The sequence below is a fragment of the Felis catus genome, chromosome B1 (assembly GCF_018350175.1).
Source record: "Felis catus isolate Fca126 chromosome B1, F.catus_Fca126_mat1.0, whole genome shotgun sequence".
NCBI lineage: Eukaryota > Metazoa > Chordata > Mammalia > Carnivora > Felidae > Felis > Felis catus.
The window spans coordinates 117,494,996-117,508,397 of NC_058371.1; the positions used below are offsets into that span (position 1 = coordinate 117,494,996).

The window sequence follows — 13,402 nt, forward strand, 5'->3', positions numbered from 1 at the left end:
TGGGAACATGGAAGAGAAGGGTGTATTTTCTATTGCTGCTGTAACAAATTACCACAAATTTAGTGGCTTAAAACTACATGATTTTATTGTGCTACAGTTCTTTGGGTCCGAAGTTTGACCTGAGTCTCACTGGACTAAAATCAGGGTGTTGGCGTGGTTTTAGCCTCCCTCTTGGGAGGCTCCCTCTTGGGAGCTCCCTCTTGGGAGGCTCTAGAGGAGAATCCATTCTTTGCCCATCCCAGCTTCTACAGGCTGCCTATGTTCTCAGCTCATGGCCTCTTTCCTCTGTCTTTCTGCCTCCACATTGCATCTCTTGAACCCTTTTCTGTCTTCCCATCTGTCTCTTAGCGCATTCCAGAAAGGGCTCATGTGATTATATTGAGCCCACCTGGATAATCCAAGATAATCTCCCTTTGTCGGAGTCCTTGATCTTAATCACATCTGCAAAAGTCTCTTTTGCTATGTAAGATATATTCACAGGTTCTGGGGAATAGGAAGCCATTCTGCCTATCACAAGGGGCATGAAGGTACTTCATAGCACTAGAAGTAGAAGACTGGTAAGGAAAATGATTGTGCCCGGATAAGCTAATCGGCCAAAACGGTTTTTGCTTGTCTTCTTTGGCAGAAAGGTAGGCTACATTTTAATACTTTCTTTGCACTTAGTTGTAGCCAGTAAGAATGAGTTCTGGCCAAGAGGAGTTATGTATGTCTTCTGTGGTCCTGGCCCATAAAACACCTGTCACTCAACCCTCCATGCTCTTTTCTTCCTCACCGGCTGGCTGGCTGGCTGGCTGCCTGTGGAGGGATCCAGCAATTTCTTTGAGGCCTCCAGGAATAGTAGAATCTCTAGCTAGAGACAACTGGGTTCTTTTGTGGAGCAGAGACCCCTACCAAAGCACTTTGCACCATGATTTGCATGATAAACCTTTATTATGTTAGTCTCTGAAATTTAAGAAGTGTTTGCTACAGTAGATAGCCTAACTTGACTGATCTTGAAATTTGCACCTAGCGGTGGGGTGCTGCTGTAACAATAAATGGGACACTGATTTAGTGTTCGGCCAGTGGGTGGTGAGAACCCTAATATTAGGGGCTTGAAATATGGTAACCCATGTTTAAATTGGATGTTGTCTGGAAGCCCATAAGCCACAATTTGTGCTTAAAAATCTTATAGATTTAAGATAGTGATTCTTAATTCTGGCTCCATATTAGAATCACTTGGAGAATTGTAAAAAACTATCCATGCTCAGACCCCACTCCCAGAGGTTCATTTAAAAAAAAAAAAAAAGTTTATTTTTGAGAGAAAGTGCGCAAGCGCGAGTGCAAGTGGGGGAGGGGCAGAGAGGGAGACAGAGAATCCAAGGCAGGCTCTGCGATGTCAGCACAAAGTCCAGTGTGGGGGGCTCCGGAGCTGAGATCATGACCTGAGCCGAAGTCGGATGCTCAACCCACTGAGTCACTCAGGCACCCCAGAGATTCTGACTTAATTCCTTTGTGTGTATGTGTTGGAGAAGGAGAAGGGACGTTAGTATTATTTTAACCGTTTTCCAGGTAATTCTGATATGCAGCCAAGCTTGAGAACCAAAATTCTGGGGGAGATATTGGAATTGTTTTTCTCTAAAGTTCCAAATAGTAAATATTTTGGGCTTTGAGAGCAATATCATGTTTGTGACAAGGATTCAGCTCCTGCTGTTATAGCACGAAAGCCACCATGACGATATGTAAGAATATGGATATGGCCATGTTCCAATAAAACTTTATTTACAAAATAGGCATGCAGCTGGATTTTACCTGTGGGCCACTGTTTGCTGATTCTCTCTCTAGGACCATGATTTTCAAAAACTTTCGTCTCAGGACTCATTTACCTTTTTAAAAACTGAGGATCACAAAAAGTTTTTGTTTATGGGTTGTATCTAGCAAGAATTACCATATTAATATCAAAACTGAAAAGTTAATATGCTAATGAATTGAAAATAATGGTAAATCTATTATGTCAACAGAAGCAATATATTGGTAAAAAAAAAAAAAAAGAGTGGCGTTGTTTCACATTTTTTCAAAACTCTATGTTGTCCAGCTTAATAGAAGCCAGAGAGATTTTCATTTGCTTTTTCATTTACTCTGTTGTGATATGTTGTTCTTGTTGAAGTACATGAGGAAAATCTGGCCTCACACAGATATGTAGGTATTTCTTGTTGGAAGACCAATCTCCTTCTGAAGGAGTATTTTAATAGCCTTTTCAGATAATTGAGGATATGTTTTAATACCATATAATGATTCAGCAAGTGATAATTTAAGTTGATTGCCATGTGGAATCTGAAACTATATCAAGGAACTTCTCCCACACTATTGCATTAAAATCTATTGGTTTACTTGTTCTTGTAAGGGATCTCTTACCTATGCCTGATTTTGTAATATCTTACATTGGTTACTTAGGAAATATTGTTTCATGGATTTGTACCTTTGGCGCACTTCATTATACACTGTTTCTAAAAATTGCATTTGTTAATATCAGTACCGATCTCTTCAGAAAAGTCTTTAAGGATTCAGAAGCTGGCGAGCACATGGTGGAGGATACAATTTTTCCAAAATTCTAATTTTTACTTGAAAGCTGAAGTTTTATCATTGGCAACAAATACTGTCAGGTTGTTCGCCTTCAAGTGACAGGCTCACTTCATTTATTTTCAAGAAACCGACTGCCAAATACCCAAGTCTGAATAACCATATTTTGTTTATCACTTGTTCCCTCAAGTAAAAATGGTGTTCCATGAAAAAGAGAGGAGTTCAGTTCGCAACTCAAACAATCACATATTGCTTTCCCTCCAGACAGCCATTGTATTTTGGTATGCAGCAAAAGTGCTCTATGTGTTCTTTCCTTCTGATCCCACAGAATGTGTGAAAGACTTGTACTCGAGGGTTGAGATTTAATAAAGTGAATAATTTTGCCTGTTTCAGCAAGGTCATTCTTAAGCAAAAGTGGCTTTAAAAAAAATGAGTATATGGTGACAAACAGGATGCAAAGTCCAATGACACAGTACACGATGCAGATCATGTGCCTTCATTTGCACTAAGGGACCAGCAGATTTACCCACCGCCACTCATTGTAGTGTAGCATTGGTACAAATGTTGTCAACACAGTGAAAAAGGGCAAATAAACTGAGGGTTTTTACAAAAGTATTTTTAAATTTTTATTTAATGTTTATTTATTTTTGACATAGAGCATGAGTGGGAGAGGGGCAGAGAGAGAGGGAGACACTGAATCCGAAAAAGGCTCTAGGCTCCAAGCTGTTAGCACAGACCCCGGCCTGGGGCCTGAACTCACAGACCACGAGATCATGACCTGAGCTGAAGTCGGATACTCAACCGACTCAGCCATCCAGGTGCCCCTACAAAAGTATTTTTGACCTTGTGGATTCACTAAAAGGGTCTTTGGGATTCCTAGGTATGTTTGGGCCACACTTTGAGAAACCACTGTTTTAGGGGATGGTTTAAAAAGAATCAGCGTGTTTCAACAAAGAGCTGTGTTCAGAGAGAATTTGCCAGTTTTCAAGTTGACTAGAAAACAACGGAAAGTCCAAAAACTTGGGGTGAAAAGTGGCTGGGGAGCCAACTGTTCCATTTGGGGCCACAAAAGTCCAGTAAAACTTTTTAGTTGGACAACATGATTTAGTTCTGTCAAAGATCAGATTAAGAGTGGAGCCTTCTGATGAGAAACCATGATAAAAGTAGCTGTTAAGGAGAGGAAGGGGAGGGAAGGGAGAGAAGGATCTGAGAATTGTAGATGGAAGTGAATACATCAGAAGTCCAGCATGTTTTTGATAGAACTTGTGTTGTCAAGAAATTCAAAATATCAGACTAAAAAAGCTCATTGGCTGAGCTGTAAAATCACATTTTGGCTCTCAGACTTTCGGTAACACTCATTTCAGCTGTGACCAAAGAGAATAAATAGATGATAAGAACTAAAATTTTGGGGTGCAAGGAGGAAAGAGGAAAATGAAATTATTCCCGAGCAGTAGAATTAAAGTTTAATCAAATAACCCCCTTTCTCCGCAGGGTAGGGGCTTTAATAAGACCCGCCAAGCAGGATTTCAGAACTGCAATAGACCAGTGAACACTATGTATCTCCTATTATTCCCCTTTTTGAACGGAAGTTTTAATTGCCTTTATCCTGCACCTCATCCACCATTGTACATAGACCAGGCCCATAACAAACTCCACTCTCTCTCTTGCCTGCCTGCCTGCCAGGTTTGGACAGAGATTCCATGCCATGACGAGGTGGTATCACCACCAGATGGAGGAAGCCTGGTTACCTGAATGGAGCAGAGGCTTGCCCAACACCACACTGGATTGTGACACAAGCAAGGAAGAAATTGTATTGTTCTGAGCCAAAGATTTTAAACGTTTGTTACAAATGTTTTCTGTTACAGCGTTTAGACTACTCTGAATAATGTAGAAGCTATTTCATTGATCTAAACATGAGAACAGGAACCGAGGCAGCAGCAGAACAAGAATACGTAGTCTAGAGGTAGAATCAATATCCTTCAGTAGACTAAGGGGGTGGGGGTGGGATGTGAGCAGGAGGGACAGCAAGGAGTGTGGGATGAGTTCTAGTTTTCTGGGTCTACATGGGTGGAAGTTTTGAATAGTACTTGATAGAACAATCCAGTGAAGTTGTCTAATAGGCAGTAGTAATATGAGAGCTAAGAGTTGGGGACAGAGGTCCAGAAAGGAGGCATATACAAGGCAGTCATCAGGGTATAGGTGATGGGTGAAGCCAGGGGAAGGAGCAATGGTGGATAGAATTTCCTGGGAAGACCACTGAGAAGAAGAATACAGAGGTCATCTAACTAATGGAGTAGAATCCACAAGAGAATAATAATAAACTCCCAGAAAAGAAGAAAAAAATGGCAGAAAAAGGGTAGGTCAGTTTGAGGAAAAACAGTTCAAAGAATTATGAAATGTTAGAGTCAAATATTGCAAAGAGATCTAATATAAGAGTTAAATATTAGATTTTAAACTTAAGGGAGTATTGGTGACCTTCATCAAGATAATTTTAATGGAGCACAGATGTAAAATTCAGATCATTGTAGGATAAATGCCTTATGATTTATGAATAAAAAAAAAAAAGACTGAAGGTGTTAAATCTTGACCAAGGTCCACAGTAAATGTTGGAGCTTGGCTTTGAACTCTTGCCTATCCAAGACCACAACCTGTGCTCCTCCACTCTTTTAAACAGGTTCTGAAAAGTGTACTTAATTAAAATGCTGACTCAGATATAATTTTGATTATAATGTTGTCAAAGCAGTATAAAACAGAAGGCTCACAGAAATTGTAAAGGTCAATATTTTCAGAGAGAAAGGTGTAGGTTAATTTTCTATAATATTTTCTGAGAGGATTTCCCTCCCATTCCCCCCCCCCACTTTCTTTCTCATAAGCTGATTGTATTGATTTTATTGGTAAATAGGAGTTAAATTTTATAATATGAATGGGTGTGTCATTGTTATACACTTATAGTATTATTTTGGTTTTAGAATACAGGTTGTACCATTCTGCTGAAATAATTTTTTCTCAAACTACGTCTAAATAAGATGACTGATGGAACTTTTTCTCTCTAAAGTCTTATGAAACTTAATTAGCAAGATCAAAGGCTACAAGAGCTTAATAGCCACAATCACATTTACCAGATGCCTTGTTAGTAATTCAGCATTTAAAGTGTAATCTCCAAACAAGTCAAAAACAGAGACAAATGTTTTTTTAGGAGATTTAATTTAAGATTTTTTTTTTTCGTTAATAAACCTAATGGAAAATCTTAAGTGCTGCTATAGAGCACTATTTCAAAATAAGCTCCTTAGCAAAATAAATGAAAGACATGTAGAAACCTGAAGAAGCATTTATTTTTGAGAGCCAAGGTGTCTGCAAAACTCATGTAGGAAACCTCTCTTTCTTTCATTTCATATAAAGACCATTTTGTGTGAAATAAAGGAAAGTAATTGGCATCACTTGAATTCATTATTCATTAAATTTAACTATTTTTGGCTTGGCATGTATTGATTTCCTAATCTGGAATGCCTGCTAAAATATTTTCATTAAGATGTGTTATTTTGGGTAGTAAAAGGACCTTCCAATTTAGGACTCAGAACATTCAATTTGGAGTATATATAAAGTCAAGAATAAATACAGTCAGCATTATTAAACATAAACCTTGCTACTGCCCTCCTTCAGCCGCAAGTTTTGATTGCATAATTCATTCTTGTTTATCCCCTGTGCATTTCTATAGCAACTATATCTGTGGATTTTATGTGTTTGGTTGAAATGCCCCAGTAGAACAAAAGAGAAGCATTTGTAAAAAATTTTTGAAGGCTGTGTGTAGTGATGAGGAATTGAGAAATGACCAGCCTTGTTTGCAAAGCAATTAAAAAATATATCTTTTTATCTGTGTTCAAATGTGTGTGCAAGCATGTTTGATGCATTTCCCATTTTAAAGACATTAAGCCCCATCTGATTACCCATATTCACTTAAAATGGGGTGGCAGGTGATAATCTCTTCTTAAAAATTAGTTGATATGAAGCAATGTAGAGAGCAGAAACATGCAGCCTCATCCTAAAAAAAAAAATTCATGTTATTATTAAGTCACCTACGTGGATTTTTGTAAAATAGAAGTAGAAAAATGTAGCTATCACATGCCAATTACACATATTCTAAAAGAGCTAGGGTAATGGGTGTCTCCATATTTTAAGGGATACTATTTTGCAGTATACACTGCCACATAGGAAATTCAAAGAAAACCAAAAATAGTTTATAAAAAAAAAACAAAATTAAACTAAGTTTATTTTTGTTTCCAAACTAGGCTTATTAACAATGATAGAATTCTATCATATGCTGGAAGGATAGCATAGAAACTTCTGAATCTTTTATCAAATGTTAAGACTGTTTAACACATGTTAAAAAGACCATGAAAATAGAAGAGTTACCAATTAACTTTAAGTTTTGCATTTCTAACATTTTAAACATGTTTTGTATGCAGGTGAAACAAAGCTGAAATGTTTTTTTTAGAATTGGAATAGTTGTCTTTTATGGTACTAGTTATCTATAACACAGACAAATGAAACAAATACTTAGTCATTTTATACTGATTTTATTTATTCATTCGTTGAACAAGTATGAATTATTTACTCTGTAACAAGATATTATACCTATATCTCCGGATGCATAACAAAGGTTTAGCTACTCAATACTTTCTGGAACCTAAGGACTCATTCTTCTTGTCAGTATGAAGCAAGATTGTTTGGTGCATATCCCAAGTGAAAGGGAAGAAAAAGGGCAAACAAAACAAACATGTATGCCAATGAATTACAAAAACTACTATTTAACTGGGTTGGGACCAAAGGTTGTTAGTGCTATTGGCCACAACTATCTGAAAAGAGCCCAAAATGTCAAGCTGACCTCTTAATGGTGACTGGGTGAAAACCAAGGTTCAGTGGTTCGTTCTTGCTGCACATCCAAACATTTGGGTGTCTGTCCAACATTTTTAGTTACCGCTTTTTCTTCTATTAACAAAGTTTAGGAAAGTGTAAAGTAGGAGTTGAACCCTTATGGTTTTATTTTTATTTTTATAGTAAACAAATGAAAGCAGTCCATATTTTGAATGTGCTTCCTTAAGTTCATGTGGGGCTAAAGTGGCTTGGCATTAGTTATTTATGAATCACTGTTGATAACAAGAATGCAAATGTGAATTCCGAGGGACAGGAAACCTGAGGGACGGAAAATAGGTAAGATCATTATAGGCTATGATGTGCTCTGTGAAAGACAGAAAGGGGGGGGGGGTGTGTGAATGATGGTCATGGAATGAGGCCAAAAAGAAGCTCTCTGAGGAGGTAACCTATCACCTGAGGTCCAAAGGATGAGAAGTCCTGGGAAGAACCAGGGGAAGAGTCTTGCAGGTAGACAGAACTAAGAGTGCAGGAATATGAAGTGAAAGGAGCTTGTTGGTTAGGAACAGGAAGGAGAGTAGCTTAGACTTCCCTAATTAGGATCTTTCTGACTTAGGTAATTTCATATCCAGTGGCGAGCACCCTGCTGTCACGCAGGATAGCCTGGGTTGTGCTACCGGAACCGACCATCCCCAATTGCAGCCACTCCAAACAACTAGATTCATTTCTTACTCACTCTGTATGTCCATTGCAGCTGGCTAGGTGCTCTGCTCTGTGTGCTCCACCCTCCACAACCCTTGCCGACAGAGCGTCATTACCTGGAACACAGAAGTTACTGAGGCAGTGTAAGAAGAAAGCATGGCACCTCCGGGCTCTTAAAGCTTAGCACACATCACTTCCTCTCGTATTTCATTGGCCAAAGCAGTGACTAATCTCAAGTCAGCAAGGAAGTGTGGTTCTCCAGCATGCCTGGAACATGAGTAGAACTAGAAGTATTGATGAGTGGTAGTAATATCCTCTGTGGGGGTCAGTGAATGACCTGGAATTGCATGTACAAGTCGTGAGTGTGTGTTGGGCTCAGGGGTAGGGGGCATGTCTTCAGGGAAAAGGTCCATTGCTTTAATCAGATTCCCAAGGGGATCTGTGACACAACAATGATTAAAAACTGCTGGACCAGTTGAAAACTGTCATGTAAACAGATAATTGCTATACAAGGCAATTTGCAGCATGAGTGAAAGGCTGCAGTGATTAAAACATTGTGAGTAGTGGGGGGGGGGAATGTGCACGTGTGTATGTGCATGCAAGAGTGTGTGTGTGGCAATAAAGAAAAAGTTGAGCAAATTTGTAGACCAAAGGGTGGAAGGCAGAGAATAGAAAGCAGTGGATTAAAGACACCAAAGGGTTAGGGGAAATTACTGAAGTCCCGGAAGATGCCCGAGGAGATGGTGTCCAGTATTCTCTAGAAATGTTAAATTCGGGGATCAGATAATTCTCTGATATAAGAAGAAGGGAGGGAAAAGGTAGCTGTCCCCATGGGTCAGGCTGCAGGCAGAGGGGAAAGAGAGGACCTCTGTTTTGTCTGATAGATGGACAAGGGCATCTACTTTGAATGAGGGGATTGTAGAGCATGTTGACAATTCGGAACAGCTGTAGGGGAAATCTGAAACGGAGCTGACGGGGGACAAATGAAAGGACTGCCAGTAGCACTGAGGGCTCAGCTGATGTTGGAGAACACAGATTTGGTACAGTGCCAGGAAACAGGGTTATAGGATTTTTCCTTATCCATGCTCAGCTGCCTGGAAGCAGGAGCTGAGAAAGTTAACGGTTGGACTGATTCTGGGCTGGGGATTGGCAGAACAGGTGCGGCACTATGCTTTGCTGATAATATGAAGCTCAAGAATCTCTGTATGGGCAAAAAGGACTAATTTTGCTTTTGCTTTTTAAAATTAAGCTGGTCAGTAATAGCAAGAAGCAGCTTTACACCTGTAGTTATTCTTTGTGAGCTGTGGTTCTCACTCCCTGTACAACTTCGTTCTGTTTGGAGTTCATAGCTGATAAAACCAATATAACCAGGATGGTTAAGGATACATAGTATAGCTTATTTTTGGTTGCTTAAGTAAGGTTAATCATGCTACAGCCACAGAAGATTGTATGTGTTCCTAATATTCCCTTACTCCCCCAGTAAAATCTGATGGAAGAAAGGTAAAAGAAAAAAAAAAATTAAAGCTCTAAAAATATAATTACGTATTCACAGACAGAATTGCTTAGCTAAGCATCTTGCTATTAATTACTATGTTGTATATTTTGCTGCCTTGGCTGATACTAAGACATTGTATTTAGGGAAACCATTAAATGAAGACAAAAGGAAAACATCTGGAATAGCTTAGCTCCAAAGCAGTGTGTGGTGTGAAATAGCATTGTATTGCACTTCTCTTTCCCCCCGTTGCCTGCCAAATCCCTGAATTTCTCTGATTTCACTGAGGTTACATCATAAGCCTTGGATAAAAAAACAGTGTTGCTGTTCGTAAAGGGTGCATATGCATACTTAAGGCAAACGCAGCCATAATAATAATTCTTCTGTCTTCCTTGAAACCTGTCATTTTATTTTCCATTTCCTCAGGGTGGAGGCTTTGTCTCTTAAGTGTCTATTGATGACTGACAGGTGAGGTGAGCAAGTCTGATCATTTAGAATTGTGTTTGAGGCTGAAACTAAATGAGACTTTTCACATCCTTCTTCCACAGAAAGAAGTTAGCTAGCAGGAGGCAAGCAAGTAAAATTCTAAAAAGAGATTGTTGCTACAAATGGCTCTTCCCCAGAAGACCCTCTCTCAAGAGTTTCAGTTGTTGATAACTAGCAGGTTTTATCTCCAGGAATGAAGTTTCTCTTCGCTTCTGGCCTGCCAACTTATAGACGGTCTTCAGCTGAGGAAGTGCTGCCAGAATGAATAGCTGGAGAATCTCCTCGACTTTTCTATTTATTTTAGAGTATGATAATTTGAGGGAAAATTAAAATTGCCAGTTTTCCATTACATGTGAAAGCTCTCGGTGCCGGCTATCTCATCAGCCCTCACAAATATACTTCTGCGGAAAATTGTGTAAACAGATGAAAAAGCCAAGAAAACAGGGGATCAATGTCTCGTCAAAGGCCACACAGTGTGTTCAGGGGCAGGACCGGGCACCTGCACTTCGTGACTGATTTGACCGAGGCCTTCCTGCTCTAGCCCGGGACAGGGCAGCACGTGGATGCTGAGATCACAGAGTAAACACCAAGCAGAGGGCTAGTTATGCAAGGGGCAAGGATGACAGATTTTAAGTGTGTACATGTTGACTGCGACGAGCTGTTCCTGAGGCCCAGAGACTACGAGCACCCTGAGAGCAAGGGCTATCCGTTCTTCTTTGCAAATGGCACCACTGTGCTCACTGCCTGGCAGAGTACTAGACATCCAATCAATGGTGAATACTGTCGACGGCAGTCAGAGCCTTTAAAAATGACTCAGATAGTCTCATTTCTCTGCTCAAAATGCTGCCATGGCTCCTCATTCCCCTCAGAGTCAAAGTCAAAGCCAAAGCCCTGACTTAGGTGATTTGCTCTTTGCTGCCTGCGGGGCTGCGTTTCCTATTTCTCATTCCCCGCTTTCTCCTCGAGCACCCTCCTCTTGCTCCTTTTCCATGACCATTGGTTGTTCTTTAGTCCTGAGCCCTTACTCTACATCCCTGAAAGGCCACCTCCCTTACTTCCTTAAAGACTTTGCCCAAATGTCGCTTTTCATTATCTTATACCCACTACCCTTTTAAAACTCAGGGACCCCTGCCCCGCTGTACTCCTGAACTCCCTCAGCCTACTGTTTCTTTCATAGCACTTACCACCTTCTGACTCTAACTTAATATGCCATTTACATATTATATTGATGTTTTGTTGTCTGTGTCTTTTGCTAAAACATTAGCCTACAAGAGTGAGGATTTTTTTTTTCTCCCACTAGTATCCCTAGTGTTCCATCCAGTGTCTGACACATAGAGAATGCTCTGTAGACAATTGTCGAGTAAATAAATTAATAAAAGTGGATTAGTGAATCAAGTGAGTAGATGAGTTGGAGAGTGAAAAGGATATACCATTAAAGCCAGCTGTAAAGGTGAACCATCCCTTGTGGTAAATTTATAGAGGCAAACATTCATTTTCATATTCACAAGCTCTTGCAATTCATGATGAGCTTGGCCAACTTCAGAGTCAAGGCTGCATACATCCAGCCTATTAACTGTCAAGCTCTCTTGTCAATGTGTAGTTTAATCCCTGATGAATTCAGACAAACAGCACGTGTGTGGTTTGGTATTTCCTAAAGTGGGATATGAGGCTGTCTCTGCATTAAAATTGCTTAGCTAATATTAAGATTCCCAAAACTTATCCAGTTTACTGAATAATCTCTATGAGAGGTTATTATTAGATCCCCAAGTGATCCAAATGCATGCTTAAAATTTGAGAATTACTAGTACATAGAAAACCTATAGAAAATGATGGGTCTGTAGTAGAACAGAATTAATAATGGTAACTGTGGATTAGTTTTTTTTTTTGTAATAGGAATTCTCAGAACCTTTATTAAGCTGGCATCATTGTGAATTTCCAATAGTAAGATATAGTATATAGCATCCCAGTTTTATTTCAGTGTGGGTATCTCTTTTTTAGGTATGTCTTACTAACTTTTGGGGGTGAGTTTTTTTTAAGAAAAAGTTTGAGCATTGCTATTATAAATAATAGCTAAGATTCATTCCTAATTCTAAAAATCTCAAATTTTCTATAATTCTGTTGTCTTTTTTTATTAACTCTCCTTAGTTTATAATCTAATAGGGGTGTCTTACTCTCCTGAGAAAAATTATGAAATAGTATATCTGCATTGCACGGTTCCCAGACTCACTCTTACAAATGAAAGATGTATTTGTGTGTGTGTGTGTGTGTGTGTGTGTGTGTGTGTGTGTGTGTGTGTGTGAGAGAGACAGAGAGAGAGAGAGAGAGAGAGAGAGAGAGAGAGAGAGAGAGAGATGGGGTGGCAAGTAATGTCAGTTCAGAGGACACACAGAATAGCTTATGTGCATACCCTGAAGGAGTTGGATCTGGTTGTTAAAGTAAAACTTGTGGATGAGTAAGTGGGGGTGTGCTGTATTATATGTTAGTGGGATGCACATGTATAAATATCTCACTGGGTATAAGCATATCTGGGGCCTGTTCTTCTGTATTGATCACCACTAATCTATTCCTTCTGTCACTTTCCATTCCTTTGGCATGGCCCCTGGAAAGAAGATAGGTATGTGCCTAGAATAAACTGCCTTCTCCCCTTTTGAAAGCCATTCGAGGTCTACAGCACATTACATCCTTCCGTGTAATGGAAGTATCCACACATGGGCAATCGCTGTCTACAGATGTAATGAACCAAGTGGGAGGTAATGAGAAGTGACTGTCACACCATCTCTAGGGCCCTGTTCCTCCCGCCACACAATTACACTGTGACCCTAGAGAAACTAAGACTGTAGCATTCTTCCCCCTTCCTAATGGTCTTAAAATCAGGCCTAGCTTACCAGGGGGAGCTGAAATGCGGCATTATTCATTTGAAAGTCAGAGGACGTCCAAGGAAATATATGATTATAATACAGGAGGCTGTTCTATACACAATCACACACTGTTTCCACAGTTCTGACTTGGCTTTCTGCCTGAGAGATGCCAGTAGACTAAGACAGTCCTTTCCTGCTTTTCCCTGGCATGTGCTTTTGGGGTGAGAACTGTTCCTTCTTTCAGACCAGGAGAGTCTAGGGATCAGGCGGGTGGGCAAAGCTTCATTTCTGTTAGAGGAGTACATGCTGAAGCTTTACCAAAAGAAACCCCTCTCTTTTAAATAATGGTGATAAATGCAGTGAGAACAGCTCCTGGATGCTATGTCTCTCCAGTCTTCTTTCTGAGTTGCGCTTCACAGCCAGCATTGATTGCGGTGAC

At 39.8% G+C, this 13,402-nt stretch overlaps 2 long non-coding RNA genes across 4 annotated transcripts in view; one reads left to right on the plus strand and one right to left on the minus strand.

Moving 5' to 3' along the window:
- LOC123384999 overlaps positions 1–13,402 on the plus strand; it is a 74,738-nt gene that overhangs the window by 55,896 nt on the left and 5,440 nt on the right. The gene's annotated exons all lie outside the window — the stretch shown is intronic.
- LOC109499042 lies at positions 6,407–8,291 on the minus strand. The gene is made up of 2 exons (XR_002156156.2): positions 8,162–8,291; positions 6,407–6,595 (listed from the first exon to the last, which is right to left on the minus strand). It is a non-coding gene; the product is annotated as an uncharacterized LOC109499042 (long non-coding RNA).